The following is a 22,531-nucleotide window of genomic DNA, read 5'->3' as shown; positions in this document are numbered from 1 at the left end:
TATAAGTAAACGTAGGGGTCTTAAATAAATATGCATGAGTTTTATGGATTTTCCCTATATGCAGCCCCAAGGGTGACTTGGGTATAGAAATATGGTCACTTGGTCTTCTCCCGACCGGCAGTAAAACGCTTGCCGAAGTGGGGCGTCCGTTTGGCTGTGCGAGATGTATCAAGTTCGCAGTCACGTCCGGTCAGAAGGGGGACGTTAAATCCGATACCTCGTGTTAAGAGCATGACACGCTCTTTGCACGTTAAGAACCCTTGCAACAACTCATTGAGGGGTCCGTAGGTGGCCTGTTGCAAGGCAAAATTTCTGTCCCTATCCAATATACCCTCATTTTCCAGTGGCAGTCCAAATTTCCCCAACCGTCATCCCAGATGGCCTCTATTGTGACAAGACCTACCTATGGTATTTATTGTGAACTTGTTCTCGTCCTGAATATTCATAAAATATTTGCCACTGGACGTTAAGCAACCAACAATCAATCAATCCCTATATGCACAAATTTGCCAGGTCTTTGCAAAATCGGGCAACAGATGTGGAGATAAAATGCAGGAAGTCAGTGGACGACTCATACAATGGCAAATGCTTTCACAACAGCATCACGAATTCAATGGCAAATGCTTTGACAACTGCATCACGAAATCAATGGCAAATGCTTTGACAATTGCATCATGAATTCAGTCAATTCACATGATACAATGGCAAATTCTTTGATAACAAATAATCCATTAGTAAGATGAGGCTGATATTCGTCAAAAATAATGATCACTGTAGAAATACTTCCAAAATTCCTTACAGGTACCATCCTTTTCTAAATTTTATATTTTTTCAGGCAATTTTAGGAATTTATCCCTCTCTTATTTGCTGGTTTTAATAAATGTATTACATCAAGTCAGAAAGCATGAAATGACAATTATTGTTTTACGTCACACAGGTAAAGAAAAATAATTTTGTCGTTTATGAGTTAATAGAATGAAAAATTATGAGGTTTAATCATACAAAATGTATATTTATTAAATTGAATTCAAATAATTAGAATCATTTGTGTGATTATTCTGCCTGCAATGGGCGTCCCTAATTGGCAATACAATGTATTTGATTTGATTCGTTTATATCGAATATATTTTATTATCTATTGAAGACATCCATTTCAGGCGTCCATATGATACAATGGCAACTTCTTTTAGTACAAATAATCCATTTGTAAGATGCGGCTGAAACCTCCGTGGGTTGTTCTGTCTCATTTGTGTAACCGTTAACCTTATTCTGGTCGTACCTCAGGGCTGAAACATCCGACGATTGTTCTACATCATTTGTGGAACCGCCTACCTTGTTTTGATCGAATTTCAGGGCTGAAACCTCAGATGGTTATTCTGTCTCATTCTCGGAACCATCTACGTTGTTCTGTCTCATTTGTGTAACCGTTTACCTTATTCTGGTCGTACCTCAGGGCTGAAACATCCGACGGTTGTTCTGCATCATTTGTGGAACCGCCTACCTTGTTTTGATCGAATTTCAGGGCTGAAACCTCAGATGGTTATTCTGTCTCATTCTCGGAACCATCTACCTTATTCTGGTCGTAGTTCGGGGCTGAACCTCAAAAGGTTGTTATGTTTTATTTGTGGAACCATCCACCTTAGTCTGGTCGTAGTTCAGGGCTGAAACCTCCGATAGTTGTTTTGAGCCAGTCGTGAAAACAACTACCTTTGGCTGATCACCACGTTTCTCTGATGAAACATTCGAAAGATGTGCTGTCTCAGTCTTGGAACCAGCTTCAAAGGGCTGATCATCCTCTCATTGTCTATCGACATCAACAGGAAGTTTTTCACCTATACTTATTTCATCTTCCAGTTGTGTAGTGGTCATCGTCAAACGTAACACGAAATAACAATTAAAAACATGTATGACAACACTAAAAAAAAATCCCATATAAACTCGAGAGCTGCATAGAGAGTTATAATGTACTTTATTTTTTTCTACATTGTACATGTAGGTATGACTTTTTTTGGTATACTTTGTTAACTGTTATAATGTACAATTGTGTTCCTACCAACCTACCCATTAACCCGAAGTTTCAATCATGGTTTAAAGAACAAGAACTTTTTATTAAGCTTGCCCTTAATTATATTTAAAATTCCTTCGCCCATGTTGTGAAACAATCTGTAACTACTGTCTGCGTGCTGAAAGTAAATATGAAAATACTTATATAGCATTTATTTTTTTAAGTTCCATGTATGATGCATTGTTGCACAATATTAAACTATCAACTTTGTTATATTAACTTTGGTTTTAACATGAGTTTTAATGTGGATCATTCAACATATAATTACTATAAATATAGAAAACTTTAATTGGTAATTGCATGTTATTGCTGACAACAATTTAAAGTTTGAAGAGGCATCCACTGTAGAGAATGTGCTCGTGGAGTGCAAACGTAAAAACTGATTATTGTTCTACATGTTTATGTAAGTTATTTATAGAAACCACAAGTAATATTCATGTTTTTCATTCTTTTGAAGGGTAACCCAATGGGCATGCTCCCCAAAATGTTCATTCATAAAATGTACAGTCACATTAGTATCACAAATGATATCGGATATGTTCCTTACGTCGTAACTACAATCCCCTTCCCTTTCCTGAATGTGACCTACCGAATTAGACTATTTGCCGGATTTGTTATCACATAAGCAACACGACGGGTGCCGTATGTGGAGCAGGATCTGCTTACCCTTCCGGAGCACCTGAGATCACCCCTAGTTTTTGGTGGGGTTCGTGTTTATTCTTTAGTTTTCTATGTTGTGTCATAAAAAGTAAAATCACAAAAATACTGAACTCAGAGGAAAATCAATTTGAAAAGTCCATAATCACATGGCAAAATCAAAAAACATGTGTACTACTGTGTCATGTGTACTACTGTTTATCTGTTTGTCTTTTTCATTTTTAGCCATGGAGTTGTCAGTTTGTTTTAGATTTATGAGTTTGACTGCCCCTTTGGTATCTTTCGTCCCTCTTTTAGGTGTTAATCTTATCAATAAATATTTACATAGAAAAATTCAACGTTAACATTTGAATTCTGGGCCTTCGAAATGTACACCCTTAACGTCTCTGAGTTAATAGTCAATATCCTGAATGTTTGGACACTGTTTTAATAATCAACACACGAACAAACTAACACTTATCATGACTGTGATCGACAAAAACATTTCTGTTACCTGTGTGACGTATCAAAATATTATGGTCACTTATTGTATTGTGACTTGCATACTCTGTCGAGCTAGCGGTTGATTCCCTGTAGGGGGTGGCCCGGTGCACGTTCAATGATATACATGCTGTTGAATAGCATCGGGGTGATCTTACACTGACACACCGCGTCCTTGTGGAATAACTATTAAGGAAAGTAAATAAGACTCGAGAGCAAGTTAATTAAAGCCCTTATTTGCGTTCATTTGTTTACATAAATAAGGCCGTTAGTTTTCTTGTTTGAATTGTTTTACATTGTCTTATCGGGGCCTTTTATAGCTGACTATGCGGTGTGGGCTTTGCTCATTGCTGAAGGCCGTACGGTGACCTATAGTTGTTAATGTCTGTGTCTCATTGGCAATTATACCACATCTTCTTCTTTATACTTCCTTCTTTTGATATTGGAGTGGATGTCGATATCACGTCTTCCCTCCCCGATTTGACCGACCGTTAAAGTCACAAGTCATTTGTCAAACTTTAACTTTTTTAATAATCAGGATAAATTTACATTGCGTAACCTATTACCTTGGGGGAGAACATAACAATAATAATACAATTTACTGATAGCTGTAGCAGTAATACAAATTATCCGGTGAGCTTTTATATCATGATTGTCCTGAATATGCATGAAATATTTGCCGCTGGACGTTAAGCAACCTACAATCAATGTGTATCATGACCTTGAAATGTCGCTAATATCTCATGCTAGTTTTCCTTCAAATTAAGAACCTGTTCTAATGTTGCAAGTTGTTTCCTTAGTCTTGTTAATGTTATACAAGTTGTTGTTTTTCTGTTCCACTGTCTGTGGCAAATAACATTAAACAGACATTGCCTCTGTATAGGTTTTCAGATTTGCCTGGACGAGCAGGTATCAATTTATTAGTTGACAGAACAAATAAATATAAATGACACGCCCACAGATGGCATGTGGTGTGAAGTAGTAAGCTGCACAAGTCGTATCTTAAAAAAATAAGTAAAGTCCGTAATTAAATGGCAAAATCAAAAGGTAAAAAACATTAAACGAATAATATTAAAAACAACTGTCATATTTCTGACTCTGTACAGACAGTAACTTATGTAAAAAAAATGGTGGATTTAGCCTGGTTTTATATTTATAGCTAGTTTAAGCTCTCACTTGTATGACAGTCACATCAAATTCCCTTATATTGACAACAATATCTTGCACTAAAATCTGAAAAATGCTTTCGTTGGTATAATTAATATATAGTCCCTATGTCCCTATGGTTTCATTGGCATATTTCATGTTCTGATTGAGTGCTTCTTGTTCATTTACACTTAAATTTTCAGACGCCTCTAAACAATCTCTTATTTTTCTGTTGAATAATTCTAACAAGCTGTTATCTGTTGGCACTGCATTGCTTTTCATTTTGCGTTTGTATTGTAACAGGCACGTGTTCTGCTATATATACTACCTCCTGTTCCTGTTCGATGTTGCATCTTTTTCTATGGTATTCGAAGTTCTTATAAAATAGCTGGATTTGGTTGCGTTTGTCGTTGCATTTTTTGCATGTTGAACCTGACCATATGCATTCAAACTTAGTGTGTCTGGCGTCATTATTGTTTTGCTGTGACCATAAGTGATCGTTGACAGTTCCATTGTGAAGATGGTACAATAAGCGACAAATGAATACGTGAATTAACGGTGACATCTGATGTATAAAATATAGGTCACGATTTAAAGAGTTGAAAAATTGTTCAGCAGCTTGAGTATCAAGATAGATTGTATGTGTTCGTCTTGTTTACAAGTCTCTTCTCTTCGTTTCTTTGCTTTGATCGATTCAAAATATGTCTTTATTTTATCTACGAAAAAAAACCCATCTAGTTAATGCAACTCAGGGAATAATAATGTAACTGAAACTGTGGACGGACAAGTTAAACTGCCCGATAGGAACAATCTCTTTTGCTCTCTGATATTGTTCAATGACTCTATCTACTTTTGTAAAATTTGTTGATCGAATTTCTATGTATTCTCCAATTTTTGAACTAATGTCACATGTTCCTGACCACATAAATAAAATAATATGACTATGGTGTTTAATTGCCTTTTCAATACGTTCCTCTCTGATATCTACTAATTATTTTGTCCTTGCAGATAACACTACAGTTCTAATTGAAATTCATTATCTAAACAACTATTCCTCCATGTAAATCCTTTACTGTCGTATACTAATATTGGAATTTTAAATTCAGGTTGTTCATTTATATATTTGTTCAGTTTTGAAACACTCATCCTATTCCTAATGAATATAACATTTTAAGATTATACTCACTTCAAAATTATTTTTACTTTTAATGAGTAGATTTAAGAAGTGAACTAAAAATCAACATTAGGTCAGGATTAGGTAAACAAATGAAAAAAAAGATGTGTTATCAGTCAATAAGTATAAAATATAAAGACATTTTAATGTTTTTCAATATGATTAACACAAAACAGTTTCCTCATACATGTAATTTTCATGGTTCTGATAAAACTTAAATATTTAATGGACTGTTCTGTGACTGCATATGTTCTAAACATTTTTTTTATTTAAATTCATGACTACCATATTGTTGCAGTGCCCTCTGTTGCTTCTCCTGTTGTGGTCCCTTCGCTTTTCCAGGTTTTTGTGTATTTTATTGTTGCACTTTATTAGCTGTTGTGTTGCCTGTTGAGCTTCTCTGTCTTGTTTTGGCAGTAGTTGTGGTGCCTGTTGAGTTGCTTTCTCAATTCACTATACTTTTCAATTGAGTAGTAACTAAAATTAGTAGTAGTACGACAGTGTGGCAGACAATTGGATATAAACACTTGGTTTGGGAGTTTTCTCAATGGCTCTCCTATCTTCTTACCTATAATAAAGCAGTATCAGGACGAGATAATACATCAGTTAGTTAAACTATCGTGTTTGCCCCATACTATTATCTTGAGATTAATTGTTGTCTTCATCTGCTATTATTTTATCTACAGCGAATGTTTGTGATGTGTCACTGAAATCCAGCTCTTCTATAAGATCGAAAATGGTGTCATCTTCACTGATATCTTCATTGTAGGCAGGTTGTTGATTTTTGTCACCTCTTGTAGATTTCATTGCCATTCTTATTGATTTTTATTAGCACTCACTCTCTAACAGACGTTATGATATGGTACAAATGACCGAGTTCAGGTTATATCAGATACAATTATCAAAACAGTGATCTTTTACATTGAAATGTAGAAAAATTATCTAGAAACCGATGGCAGGTTTGGTGTTACATTCTATACAATTATCTATTAAATATGGTCGATTGAATTGTCATTGATATGGTTATATTTATAAATTTACTGTTTACAAATTTTTGAATTTATTGAAATACTAAGGATTTTCTACCTCAGGCATAGATTACCTTAGCTGTATTTGGCAAAACTTTCAGGAATATTTATCCTCAATGCTCTTCACCTTAATTTATTTGGCCTTTATAACTTTTTTGGATGACGAGTCTTTTTTTAGTTGTAGACGAAACACGCAATTATTCTAAAAGTGGTTAAAATCACTGAAAAATGTAATTGAATGTCTGCAATATTAGTCCAGTCAGACTAAAATTTGACCTCAAACTAATTGCAACAGAAAATGTTTTAGTTCTAATCTATAGCATTATGCCTTTTACATACACAGAAAAAAAGTCCCATAAAATCTAACTTGAGGAAACTCAAAATCAGCATTTTTAATTTCCTATTAAAAATTAACATTGGAAGGGGAGATAACTCTTGCAAAAATGAGTCTTTTTTTTGGTAAGTTTTTGGTTGTTTTTCTTGTAATTTGTGTAAAGTATGATACTTTGATGGGGTTATAAGTTTGTATTTGACTAAATTATATTATCTTCTGCTCATGAAATTTATAAAACCGAAGTGTTATGGGTAGTATTATTTTTTTAGTGCATTTTTCATTAAAGAAATTGCAAATTTGATGCTTGGTGGCCATTTTGAAAACATTATGTGAAAATTTGGTATTGTTTATATCTGTATATTATATTTTTTCAACAACTTACTTATCTAAAGAAACATTAAACCACAAACAGAAGAATACATGCTTAATCATTTTTATTTAATTTGAGATTATTTACCTTGACATGTTGAAAAAATCAATAAATGGTCAACTAATAAATAACGAAATCTAGCTTATAGCTCGATAAAAGATATGAAAACCCCTTAAGAGTTGTTTGTTATACTCTAAAAACCGCTAAAAAATCAAGAAACAATATATACTGATGAATAGAAGTGGTAAAGTTATAATTTTGTGTACATTTTTATTGATATTTTTGCCTTTTTTGCAAGAGTTATCTCCCTTTTCAATGCAAATCTCCATAGGAATGTTAAATGGTGATTTTTTTAGTCTTCCTCAAGTTGGATTTGATGAGACTTTTTTCTGTGTATATTTTGGGTATAATACTAAAGATTAAAACTTAAAAATCTACTGTTGCAATTACTTTCGGGTTAGGGTCAAATTTATGCTAGATTGACTGGACTATATAACAGAATTTAATCTTAATATAAAACTAATGATATGAATTCAAATAGTTTGGATTGAAATTTTAGCAAAATGTTAGATCCTATGTCTGAAAAAGAATTAAAATCTATTTGTATGTATATTGAAGAAGCTCTTGATTTGAGAGACCACCATACCATTTCATCAGATAATAATCTTTTACAGTAGTTCGTGCATATGACTGATGTACCCATATTTTGACTATTTTATTTATTGTGTCTGTTTATTTAACGCATCAATGTATATATATCGGAATTGATGAGACTGTCATTGAAGTGAGAGGGTTAGCGCTATAGAACCAGGTTTAATCCACCATTTTATACATTCGAAAATGCCTGTACCAAGTCAGGAATCTGACAGTTCTTGTCCATTCGTTTTTGATGCGTTTTGTTATTTGATTTTGCCATGTGATTGTGGACTTTCCGAATTGATTTTCCTCTAAGTTCAGTATTTTTGTGATTTTACTTTTTATACACATATATCTTATATAGGTGATTGTGTGTTTTAAGTAAATTTATGAAAATTTAGAATAATACTGACTTAGTATAAGTTTATGGTATCATTATCAGTTTATAATGTAATGGTATACATATAATTGGCTTATGACTTGTTGTTATATGCATCTTTATTTCGTTATAATATTATAATTGTCTGTATTTGGATCACGCCTCTATTGTGCTCTTTCCAATAAAATATTGAATTGAATTGGATATACAAGTCAGAGCTGCTGACAACTTTTAAACTATTTCATGCTTTTATACACCCATTTGAATTGGATTTTCGTACCAACAGAATTCGTGGTCAAGATGCAAATTTCTTAAGTTACAAAAATGCATACAACCGTTTTTGAAATGGAAACTTGAAAACAATATCCAATGGCTAATTCTTCAATTCTCCCAATACATATTTGTTATTGTCTTTTTATGCTTTTCATTTGTTTGCCTCTATAACATATAATAAATCGTCACATGTGTGCTGATAGCTCTTGTGCGTCCTGGTACATTTTTTGCCCCCTTTCCTACACCCTTTATAGGGTTGTGTTCGACAGATTTTCAAGATTCATCCATATTCTATATCATTTTTGGCCACGCCCTCGAAAGCTTTGGTTTTAGTCTCGTTGTCCATCATACGGGTGTCTATTGCTATAATTACATGAATGTCTACTGAGAAGATCCAAAATATTGTCTATGCAGTCTCAGATTTGACGCAAACACTCTGATTCGACTTTCATTTAGCTGTACACAGTCCCTCGTGTCTAGGAACTGTTGAGAGGTTCTTTTTTGTACGAGAGGTTACTGTTATCACAGAATGCTATCATTTTGTTATCATTGAAGTTTTCCTTAAGTAATGCACTAATCAATAATCCTCTATTTATATTATTTGTCACAAACTTACTGTTCAGAGTTTATATGACAATAAATATTTGAATTTGTATAAATTTCAAGATTTACCTGTATTTTTTTAAAACCGGTTTTTTCTAAAGTGTATATTGATCATTATTTCTCAGTGGTTTCGTGCCATGGCTTTATGAAAAAGAAGATGTGATATGATTGCACATGAGACAACTATCCACAAAAGACCAAAATGACACAAACATTAACAACTATAGGTCACCGTACGGCCTTTGTTTGGACTTTTTTGTTTGCTTTTTGGCCTTGAATGTTTGTCTCTAATATTTAATTAACTGTGCATTTGCATATCGCAGATCAAATTTATTCGTTCATTGTGTATTAATTTACGTTTTTTTGTTTAGTTAAGTTTGCCGAATGATATTTTATCGTGTGTTTTTTTATGTTGTGATGTTATGCTATTGTTTCAGAAAAAGGAAAAAGGTTTGGATCCATTAAAACGTTTAATCCCGCTGCAAATGTTTGCACCTGTCCTAAGTCAGGCCTCTATTGTATCAACCTACCTATTGTATTTATTTTGAACTTGTTCTCGTCCTGAATATGCATGAAATATTTGCCACTGGACGTTAAGCAACCAACAATCAATCAATCTAAGTCAGGAATCTGATGTACAGTAGTTGTCGTTTGTTTATGTATAAATTTATATGTGTTTCTCGTTTTTTATATAGATTAGACCGTTGGTTTTCACGTTTAAATGGTTTTACACTAGTAATTTTGGGGCCCTTTATAGCTTGTTTGTTGACTTTCAGATTCATATTATCAGCACTAGTGAAAGTCTGTCTATATCTGTGCCTGGCATTTTCACACCTTATCAACCTCTTGTGATTTTCAATAATTGCACTATTGACTTGGTGTGCCCAAAGTTTATCCACAACAGAATCTTCTGGGTCGACACCGTCCACAAATCTATTGTAGACATATCAATATTTCCCTCTTTTACATATATTTATGCCTTAATCCGCATCGTCAATACTATCATCAATATTTAACTCATCATCGTCGAATATATCTCCCAGGCCACTTTCATTGTTATTGTTTATAAGGTTAATTTCATTGTCATCTTTATCCTTTTATGTATTAGTGTTTGATTTTCGCTTATGCACATTTTTCTGCTGAAACGCGTCCTGTACAGTATGCATATTTGCAGACAAATTGGCAATGATCTCTGTATGAGATTCCTTCCATTTGTTGACAAATAAAATTGAGAAAGGAAATGGTGAATATGTCAAAGCGACAACCACCCGACCATAGAGCAAACAACAGCCGAAGGCAACCAATGGGTCTTCAATGACTATATTAGATATTTTATCCCACAATGCATTGTAAGGACATTTCCGGTTGAAATTTACCCAATATTATTAATAACACCTAGTCCTGTTTCATCAACATCTTGTTGCACAAGCCTTTGTGGTGTTTCACTGGCTTTCCCAGTTTTTAAACGATAAATTTCAAGAGTTCTTCTCTTGATTGCATCTATCATTTCTTCATCTCGAAGAGAAATTGTCCATCGCCATAATATCGTAACTGTTGTCATTAATAAATCCATCAAATTCTTTAGTTTATAAAGACGTCTACACGTAAAATTCATTTAAAAAAACTGTTAGCTCCTGCACTAAATATACTATTTTCCTATACATATGAAACTCCTAATTAGTTACTTTTTGTAAAAGACTTAGAAGCTGTGCTTTCAAGAAATGCTTCCTACGAATATCAGCAAAGATCAGTTCCTGAAATGGATGGGCCACTCTCAGTTTCCTTTGTTTTACTTGGCAAAGGAAAGAAAGAAGTAATTTACCTTTTGATGATGTCTTTGTCATTTTTATAGATACTTTTGCAGAGAGAAGTAACCTCTTCTCTGACATTTTGCCTGGACTGGCAATGCATTTTTCGGACATTTATTTGCTAAAGTTTGACAAATTTAATGTAATCATTTGTAGGATAATTTCTTGTTTTTTCTTCCATGTTGTGTTGCATAAAACCAGGAGTTTTAAAAGGGACTTTATTTGAGTTTAACTTGAAATATATACATTTTGGTTGATTCACTACCTACTCGATACTGAGATGGATATTAGAATTACACAGAAATGTACAAGACGGTGTTACACTTTCTATTGATCAATGACCTACTATTTAAGATGCAAAGGATGCAATGGATATGGAACAGAAGATTGATGTTCATAGACAACAAAAACAAATAGATGCTGACAGCTGCAAAACAATAAACAAAAGCTCATCATACTTTCATCGATGCAATTTATTCAAAATAATTCTGAATATAATTAAATACAGAGAAAAGATAATTTCATATGTACATAAATATTATGCATATTTAGTGACTGACAACTGAATTGAACACATGCTAAAGCAGTTACTCTTCAGGACAACCTGCTTCACTATCTGAGTCCTCAATCTCTTCTGTATCTCAACATTTAACATGTTGTCGCCATCCTCATCCAAATTTTCACAAGTGTAGCTTCTAGCTAGTTTGAGCTGATAAACCCCAACAGTTATGTTTGTTAATTTCTCCTCAGACAGAGTGTGGTAAATCCTTCTACAACATTCTCTGAATCCATTTTGTTCCATGCTGCAATTCTTCTATCCAATTTTTCTTTCACCACTCTTTCATACAATTCATTCCCTTTGGATGCTAACATCTGGAAATAATAATTATACAACATAAGCAATAAAGAATAGTAATTAATTAGTTGCTTACTGGTATCTTGTACTGCTTGATTCCCAATATCATTATGATACCATTTAATATTATATAATATAAAAAAAAATAGAAAAGTTATAGAAACAGGTGTGAATGAACGGTTTGCTGAACATCTCTTGCTTATTTCACGGCATTATCACAAGTAATGACTTTAATTCACATAATTACGAAGTGATTTACTATGGGACACATCTTCACAAGAGTAATTAAACCATGGGCCTTGTTTGCATTTTCGATTGCTGCTTATCACCACGCATTCATCACTTTCACTTTTGAAAATACAATATTTAAACAGTTCTTTTGATGAAGTGTTTGCATTTAGAATGGAAAGATATTTGGAGAACGGAAGCACATTTCAACAACTTTCTCTGTCGTTTCATTCATGTACTCCATGAATGCATTTTCTCGCTTATGCCATTCTTGAATACTTGAATATGGGTATTTTGTTTTTCTCAATTCTGCTTGAAATATGTCCCTTTCGGATTTGAATTCTCGTGGATGTCTCGGTTGCCTCTTGTGTTCAATTTTTTCAATTAAAGAGTTAATGTTTCCCATTTCATACTATTAGCTACATTATATTGATTGTTGGTTGCTTAACGTCCAGTGGCAAATATTTCATGCATATTCAGGACGAGAACAAGTTCACAATAATCACAATAGGTAGGTTGATACAATAGAGGCCATCTGGGATGATGGTCGGGGAAATTTGGACTGCCACTGGAAAATGAGGGTATATTGAATAGGGACAGAAATGTTGCCTTGCAACAGGCCACCTACGGACCCCTCAAAGAGTTGTTGCAAGGGTTCTTAACGTGCAAAGAGCGTGGCATTCTCTTTACACGAGGCATCGGATATAACGTCCCCCTTCTGACCGGACGTGACTGCAAACTTGACACATCCCGCACAGCCAAACAGACACCCCACTTCGGCAAGCGTTTTACTGCAGGTCTGGAGAAGACCAAGTGACCATATTTCTATACCCCAGTCACCCTTGGGGTGAGCTACATAAGAGATATGGTTTATAATGTTCCGATTATATTACTATTAAATGACATGTTACCCCTGATGAGCATCGATGCGACCACTACGGGAGGACGACTCGTGTTTATCAAAACAATTCAGAATTTCTGGTTGCATGAGAAATCTATCGCAAACTTCAAAACTATCAATCTACATATATTTTGTGTGATGTCTCCCATACCAAATTTGACGAAATTTATTGCGAAATTGTTCTCTCTTGCACCATTTGTTCTTTAACACAGCTAAAAATCCCACACCTAAAGCTGTATGTCCGTGTTTCCTAACATTTCATCAAAATGTTTCTACCCAACATCACTTCTTTTCAATAGCAAGGACTACCTTTCTCAGGAAAAGAATTGTAATAACATTTAGAATTTTCGAACCCCAACTATTTCTCAAATTGGATTGATCATAAAAAGTCTTCTCACACATTTTGCAAACGTGGTCATGCTAGAAATAGAAAAAAATATAAATATTAATTTGAATATAATATTCATACTGATAAAATAAAAATGCACCAACTTAAATAAAACTTACATATCAGCGTACGCTTTTGTGAGTATAGAAGTGCACAGTACCATCAATATATTCATATCGGTTATTTCCAACATGGTTAACATACAATTTATAATGCCGTGTTTCACAGAGTTTTAAAATAACATCAAAATGCTTAAATGCGGCATCATCACGACCTAGGTCTGAAAATTGACCCATTACTTGAAGGTCCTGAGGGCTAAACTATTCATGAATGCAAAAGCCGAAATCTTAACTCTATCCCAGTGTTTAAAATGTTTTGTCCAAAAAAAAACGATTACCAATTTGATCTTGTATAGCCATGTTCATTTTTGTTCGGCATGATGATAAGAATAAGACAATTTATAATTCACATTACTTAAAACTTATTTCTGATTAATGTTCACTACGTTTGACATTTTTTTTGATAATTGTAATAAAGGTTACCTTAAATCGGTCATTTGATCAAGATAATTTTCTGATATGTATTGACAATTGTATAAGAAGTAAACTTAAACCAACAACATAATTATTATGAAATTGCCACATTTTTCAGTAAATTTTACAACTTTTTGGATAACGCATTTAGATGTTACTTTCAATCGACCATATTTAATAATAATTCCATAGAAAGTACACCTAACCTACCATCGGTAAATTTATAATTTTAGCACATTTTACTGTAAATTTGACAACTTTTTTTAGACATGCACCTCCTCCCATTCCAGTCAATTTGACCCATACTGGCTCTGAAAACATATAATCACATACTTCAAAATCTGCTTTGCCTAACGGCAGCATCATATGACCGTGATAGGTGTTGTCCTCCTGATAATTTTTATTCTATTAGTTTTTCTCTATATGTATCTGTTTGAGATATTTCTAGACCAGGCTCCAAGGAGCTATTACCGCTCACCTACTCATCTTCATAATTTAGTAAATATAATGATTTCTAATCATATTAGCATGTATGCATGTTCATTGTATTAGTAACTGATGCTCACATTTAGATGTAAATGCACTGAGACCTGGCAGAAATTCTGCATTTTTTATTAAAGCCTGGAGCTGTTTTATAAGCTTTGATCAAGATTGAACAATAAAATTCATATTGTAGATGGTATAAAGGAAACTAATCATACAATACTGCACATCAATAGAGACGTCTTCTACCCATAAAAGTCCCCAAGGGTGACTGGGGAATAGAAATCTGGTCACTTGGTCTTCTCCCGACCGGCAGTAAAACGCTTGCTGAAGTGGGGCGTCCGTTTGGCTGTGCGGGATGTATCAATTTTGCAGTCACGTCCGGTCAGAATGGGGACGTTAAATCCGATGTCTCGTGTAGAGAAAGTGCCAGTCTTTGCACGTTAAGAACCCTTGCAACAACTCTTTGAGGGGCCCGTAGGTGACCTGTTGCATGTCTGCATTAGCTGACCCTCTACTTGATCTATTTTGCCCAAGCAAGGAAAGACACTGATCTTATGGATACTGTCTTTGTAAGGTTTACCACTCTCTAACTTTCATGTTGATAGCTTAGGCCCAGCATTTTTGTATGTAGGTAATGTCCTCTCTTGAGCTCCATATCTTTTCCACGGTTGCAAAGTCATAAGTATTGCCGCCACTTGCAATGTAGACATTGTCTCCAACTTTGAAATGAACTCCTATACTGTTTGTCTGTGGAAGCTGTTCTGTCAATACTGGTGTAGGAGAAGGGACTGAAGAAGCAGGAGAAATCATCGGAGGTTGACTGGGTGAAGTTTTTTGAGTATGTGCAGGAGTAGATACAGGAGACGCAGCATGAGAAGATACGGGTGATGTTGTTGAGGAACTCATAATAGAAATATTTTTTTGGTTGACGGATGCCCTGGGTTGTTTCGGTGGTATTACAGCCTCTCTGGCTTTCTTCCATTGCAATTTTCTTACACTACCGACAGTTGCTAAGGCTAACTCTCTAAAATAAATTAGTATTTCTGCACTTCTATAAACCGAAGTTTGTAAATATTTATACAGATTTTCTTTGTACAAGTAATGTTTTTTATTTAGTTTACTAGTCAACTGAAATGTTATTATTTTTTTTTTAGCTGTTATGACTAATGCACCAACATTTCAGAATATGCTGCATTATAACACACCTCTTTCACTAGTATATAACTTAAAATATTGAATTGTTAACAACAACAAAGGTGTTTGAAATAACAATAACTGTTGTCATAGTGCATAAAAGATTCAATTATCTCCCTTTTTTAGTCGGTGTCCAACGTTAGCCACAATGAGGAAATATAACATATTCAAAATATGTTTTATATTCAGATATTAATTCCAATTTTATCATCTCAAATTATTTCATCAACCAGAATTGACATGTTGATAGATGCACCTCGTAATTTTTGATTAAAACATTTCAAACATTCCTTTTGCAGTGGCTAATTTTTTACAATTAAGGTTCATCATAAGGAATTGAAAAATATGGCCGTGTTTACACCTCCAAAATTACTATGAGTACAGACAAACTGGTACATCCAGGAAAGTTTTAAGGCATGGCAGGAACTAGATATATAAAAGTTATATGAAGTCTACGTTTCAGAAAATTAAAAACTTACCTGGATTTTGATGTTCATTTTTTTCCAGTCTGCAGAAGATAGCAAAATAAACAAACACCCGAGTTTCATTTGATACGGTCCACTCAGTTACACAGTTTAAACCTGTTAAATCACCTATTGTTTACAGGTGTCTATTGTCCATCTATTGTCCATTTAAATCAATACTACTCACAACATTGATTATATGAGGGGAGCTTCTCAATCGTTTTCACTACTTAGTTAATTTTTGCACCTTCTGCAGGAACGAAAAAAAATGGATAGCAAAATCTAGAAAAGTTTATAATTTTCTGAAACATAAAATGCATTTAAAATTTATATATCTAGTTCCTGCCATCCCTTAAAACTGTTGCAGGTGTATAGGTTAGTCTGTACTCAGAGTAAAATTTGGGGTGTAAATACGGCCATTTTAGCCAAAAGGTTATGATGAACCTTAAAACATGATGATATTCACCATAAATTATTGTAGAGTATATTTATATTAATGAGAAACAACATGTACACACCTTCATGAAAGTTACCCTTTGCAAGAGCAAATTTTTTTCCCCTCTGCAATAGCTTGTGAAAAGTCTTCTTCCAGAAGATCTTTCCACCACTGACTGATTTCATTTTCGATAGTTGTGAATGTGTTTTGAGACATAGTAGGAGAATCTAATGTTGCTAACACTTCATTCAAATGCGCTAATCCATTTCCGCTGACCAGTGCCCCCTATACAGCACGGATATTAACATCCAAATGTCTCCTGGTGTTCGTTTCAAGCCTTGGACTTGTGTCAAATGAAAGCTTCTGCTGACAACCAGAGCAGTGGGCTAGGAGTGTTGTAGCCAATCCATAAGTAGCTGGCTGTGATATTATCTCGTTGAAGAATGGTCTAAATACAAAACAAACAACATTTTCCAAAAGACCAAAAAAGTGAAAAAGTATATTTAAACAAAACGCATTTGACTAGCAGGTCGAACAATTGATGTTCTTTAACCCTGCCGACTGCCATTGGTGATTGCCAAATAAAATTGATCACAAGATGTAACAAAATGGATCTTAATATAACTTTAGTACTAAACTGAAAACAATTAACTAGTGGCCAAGATGGTATGCAACAAACATGAGGTGTCAATATTTTTTTGTGTACACCAGATCCGGATTGTGACAATAAATGTCTCTTCAGTGATGTTAGGGATCGAAACGGTATTTGGAAGGCCATATTTAATTTACCCTCATTTTTAGATAGACTCTTGAATTTTAAGAGTCAATAGAATGAACGGATCATATAAAACGGAGGGAAAATACGATACAAGCCTAAACGAAAAAATATAAACAAGTCTAAATTGAAAACTGCGTTCAAATATATATATATATAAACAAATTGTACTGGTGGCTCTAGTGCATATAGTGTAAATGTTACATGAGGGTGTCTATTTGATAGCAAGCAGTTCTAGTTGATCATTTAAAAAAATAAGGCGTATATATATATATATCAACAGACCTCTACTGTAAATAATAAAATTCACGGTCCCAATTTTCTTGCACCAGATAGATAAACATCAGTACCTTTCTCCCCAAAGCTGTCACCCAAAACACTGTACAAAAAGTATCCCGTACAGTCAGGCTCTCAGAGTAAAGTACAGGAACTTCGCAGATTTTTAATCAAACGAGGTTATACGATATGGGACATAGATAAGGGGTTTGCGCGTGCTAACAATAACAGCCGCAATGACCTGTTACAGTACAAAAAGAAAAGGCGCAGCAAAATAGTTATATTTGTTTAAACATACAATCCCGCCTTTACTAACCTTTCGCGTTTGATCCGTGCCAATTGGCAAAGTATTGCCAGTCACCCAAAATTTTTCCCGATCCTCCTGTCTTGGCTTTTCGGAGACCAGCAATATATATAAGTACGTCTCAGTCAGTGACAACTCTACAACAGATTTATCCATCGGATCGCCATCAATGATGGTGATACATGGCTGTGTACATTATGTATATATTGGCGAGGGAAGCACACGGGCTCTACAAAAATAAAGCTTTTAGTGGCCGTGTGTTACCTTTCCTCGTCAGTTTTAATCTAGCGGCGTACTACAGTACATGATATATAAGGCATGGAGATATATATATATAGTTGTGCAGCTCTTCTATCAACATTGTTTAGAAAATGGGATATCCCATGATCATTGTGAATGTCTGAAAGAGGGTCCACCTCTAATTGTAACTGTAAGTAGTCCACCATAGAAATACGGCTGTTTGTTAGGACGACTGTTACATTGTTGCTGTCTGCTGTAGGTACAATGGGTCCATTCCAGTCAACACCATATCCATTATTCATGTCCTCACCAAAAATTGCGTTGATAGCTAGAGTATCATGACGAAACAGACTAAGTGCTCCTTAAACGAATAGCTGGTCAGGAGTCTTTCCCTTTTCAGTACCTAGTTTGTGTGAGCAGTTGGCAGGGATGTGTAAATACGCAGACACGTTTTATTAATTAGACTTAGTAAAAGTTTATTACTAATTTTTCTTATCAAATTACTATAATTTTTGGATGTTTAAATACGCAGTCTCTGTTGCAACTGCTCTATCGTTGTCATATTTTCAATATTATACCAGCTTAGATCGGTCAGGACTATTTATTGGAACTGTATTTCCACGCAGTTGTTTAACATCTCAACTGTCACCACCTTTTGGAATTTAGAGTTGTGCCAGTTCACATCGTAAATAATTTTATTTTTATTTTGGCATATCTTTGTAGTCTTTGCGCCGCGTTTTGAAATTTTTAAATTGTTCCAGCGTCCGCTTTAAATGTATAAATTCAAGATTTTGATAGAGACTTAATTTGAATTGACATGATTCATTTATCATCGTGCAATTGCCGAGGAAGGATATCTGTTATCTAAAGTATCTAACATATTGTTCGTTTTATTGTGTTTTTGGTGATGTTGTACTCTTTTAGACTTGTTATATATTATATTATGTAGTCTACTGCATCATGTTTATATAATCCATCACCCCGTAAGATTTATCGCTGACTAGTTATTCAGTTATTTTATATATATTCAGTTATTTTATATATATATAGTTATCCTGAAGAGTCCCAATGGAAGGATGAAATCGATAGAATGGAATTTTTAACTTTTTTTACTATTTTATGTTAAAATGAATATATATATATATATATATATATATCTGCACATGTGAAAATAATTTTTTACGCCTCTATATATATATACGTCTGAGTCAGTAACAACTCTACAACAGATTTATCCATCGGATCGCCATCAATGATGATGATACATGGCTGTGTACATTATGTATATATTGGCGAGGGAAGCACCCGGGCTCTACAAAAATAAAGCTTTCAGTTGCCGTGTGTTACCTTTCCTCGTCAGTTTTAATCTAGCGGCGTACTACAGTACATGACATATAAGGCATGGAGATATATATATATATATATAAATATATAGTTGTGCAGCTCTTCTATCAAACAATGTGAAGACAAGCATTCACGAAATCAACAGTGTTTAGAAAATGGGATATCCCATGATCATTGTGAATATCTGAAAGAGGGTCCACCTCTAATTGTAACTGTAAGTAGTCCACCATAGAAATATGGCTGTTTGTTAGGACGACTGTTACATTGTTGCTTTCTGCTGTAGGTGCAATGGGTCCATTCCAGTTAACACCATATTCATTATTCATGTCCTCACCAAAAATTGCGTTGATAGCTGGAGTATCATGACGAAACAGACTAAGTGCTCCTTGAACGAATAGCTGGTCAGGAGTCTTTCCCTTTTCAGAACCTAGTTTGTGTGAGCGCTGTATTCTTGGCTGGTACACGAAATGTAGGGCCCACATATGGATTTCATTTTCCAAATGAACTATTTTGCATTGTTCTAAATATTAAAATAAGTCATAGTAAGTATTAGTACAGCCTCTGTATAAATCAAGCCACAACCTTTCAATTCTCTGGTTAAGGACACTACGTCCTTGAGTAATACTGCCTCTATTAGCACCCTATGTGTGGTAATAAAAGCAGCTACATCCACAATTACTGTACCGTAATCACTCCTAACTCTAAATAATTTATATCAACGTAAAACTATTTTTTTAGCAATGATTATGAAATTTCACCGGTATTTTTTTCTTTTCATGATTTATTTCGTTATGGGATGTTAACTAATTCTTTATACTTTACAATATCAGAAATAGCTTAAATTTTATTTTCAACATATATCACTACCCGCATAGCTTATGTTGAAATAATATATATTTACCTGCCCATGGTGGTATTGAAACCATAAAAATAGCTGTATTTCCCCTGTTCAAAGGCAGTGAGAATTCTTTGCAGATCAGCTTGTTTGGCCAATCCCACCAAATTTGTCCATTCAAAGAAGAGAATATGATCAAGTCCATTAACAAATACAAACGCACATATCAGTGCTCTCTGAAAGTTTTTTCAAATTTTTGGTCCGAAATAATTTCCGTGTGGAAATTGGCCAACGTTTTGCTAGTCCCAATATTAACTGTAAAACCCGCCACTGGTCACAAAGGAGTAGGTCCGGTAAGGACCGATTTTGGCCCCAAATTTCAGGTTCATCTGACGAAAGATTTTGACCACTTTTTAAACACTTAAGTGTCTATTTCATTTGAATCAATTAGTTTATGTGAAAGATTTTACAAACGATCCGATTCAAGCTCAAATATGAAAAATCTACGAAATATGCCGAAAAATGTCACTTTTCATGTGGTTTTTGTCAAAAATGAAAGGGGCCGCATCCGTGTTCATCCTCAACCTTTATATATGTTATGTATTATCTTAAAATACAACTTACATTTTGAATTTAAAGGATGAACACGAATGCGGCCACTTTCGTTTTACACGAAAACCGTCTAAAAGCATCCGTGTTCATCCTCAACCTTTATATATGTTATGTATTATCTTAAAATACAACTTACATTTGAATTTAAAGGATGAACACGAATGCGGCCACTTTCGTTTTACACGAAAACAGTCTAAAATTTAACTAAAATGCTAGAATTGTGAAGATTTTAGTAATTTGGCATGACTTAATGGTGCAAGTAGCCGATATATGTGCATTGTATTGTCAAAAACAGCCCATATTTATGAAGCAGAAGGATTCTACTGTGTAATAAATAACTAAAAGTTTACATTTTAACAATTTTGTAAAACTGCTTTATTTTGGGGCCGAAAAGGGGTCTTACTGGAACTACTCCTTTGGCTATTTCTGGTTTTAACTGCGTCCATTTTATATTATAAGTTATGCTCAGTTGTTTTACGGTGAAAAATGTTCACTGCGAAATTGTACACTGACCACTTCTATACTCGGCAACAGTTGTTAGGTAACACTGCTTTAAGAAATTTATAAATTTTAAACGGTTTACACAAAAAGAATAATATTTTAATTCAAAGTATAATATAAAAGTGAAATTATTGCTATGTTCTTTCTTATGTATATGAAGTTAAAACTCTTTAACAAACTTGACAATTACTAGTGCGTTGCGTAAGTTATTCAGTGTAGAACTTATGTAAGCGAGTAATTTTCATTCTTAGTATAAATACGTACCCCAATTTTTGTCGATCGTAGTATATCTCAGAAATGTCCGACAGAGTAGTTAAGCCAATATTCATCAAGCCTGCTGGAATTTATGTTATTAGGAAAACCACCGACATTTCTATTGGGGATTTCAAAAACCCTTGGAATTTTTTTTCGCTCTTTCTTTCTGAGGATAAGGTTGTAAACGAGTGTCTAAGGGACCAGGGACTCTTACTTAGGTCATTGGAATATAAGGTATCCGATGGGAATTCAAACCTCATAGTGTATCAAATATATATTTACCTATAAATATTGAAAATCAAACAAGCTAGATTTAAGCGATATATATTTTTTGAAATAATACATTGAAATGTAAATAATATGAAAAAGTTAAGGGACCTCCTGTTTTGGTCCATAAGAAATTGTTTACTTATTTGAGACAAGATTGGACATACTAAAAAAAACCACTTGTATTCCAAAATTGCAAAATGGCCTTGAAATCAAAGAAGATGAATGTCGAATATTCTCTAAAGGAGAAAATAATGATTGTCTGGAATATGAAAAATCACAGGTAGGTTTATGATTGGTAACTTTTACTTTTGCCCTGTATAAGCTTTCTGTCAGATAATACATGTAAATGTCTCGACAACTGTAAGCTTTCTGTCAGATAATACATGTAAATGTCTCGACAACTGTATCGATAATTATCAAAGGTACCAGAATTATAATTGAAATTGAAAGTTAGTGTTGACAATCAGAACTATTTGCATATGTACAAGTTAATTGTTCTTATTAGAATATCAAAGTTGTTTTATAAATAGGAAAAATCGATGCGAATTATTTGGGAGCAGGATTTCAAATTTTTGAGAAATGTACATTGAATATTGAGGAAGCAAACCAAAGATTGTCGCTACCGTGTAAGGTCAAAACCGATTATGCCCGCTTGGTTAGTACCTATATCCGTTGTACTG

This window comes from Mytilus edulis, chromosome 11, assembly GCF_963676685.1.
Source record: "Mytilus edulis chromosome 11, xbMytEdul2.2, whole genome shotgun sequence".
NCBI classification, from domain to species: domain Eukaryota; kingdom Metazoa; phylum Mollusca; class Bivalvia; order Mytilida; family Mytilidae; genus Mytilus; species Mytilus edulis.
The sequence above is the reverse complement of the archived record's forward strand: the minus strand, read 5'-3'. Positions refer to the sequence as shown.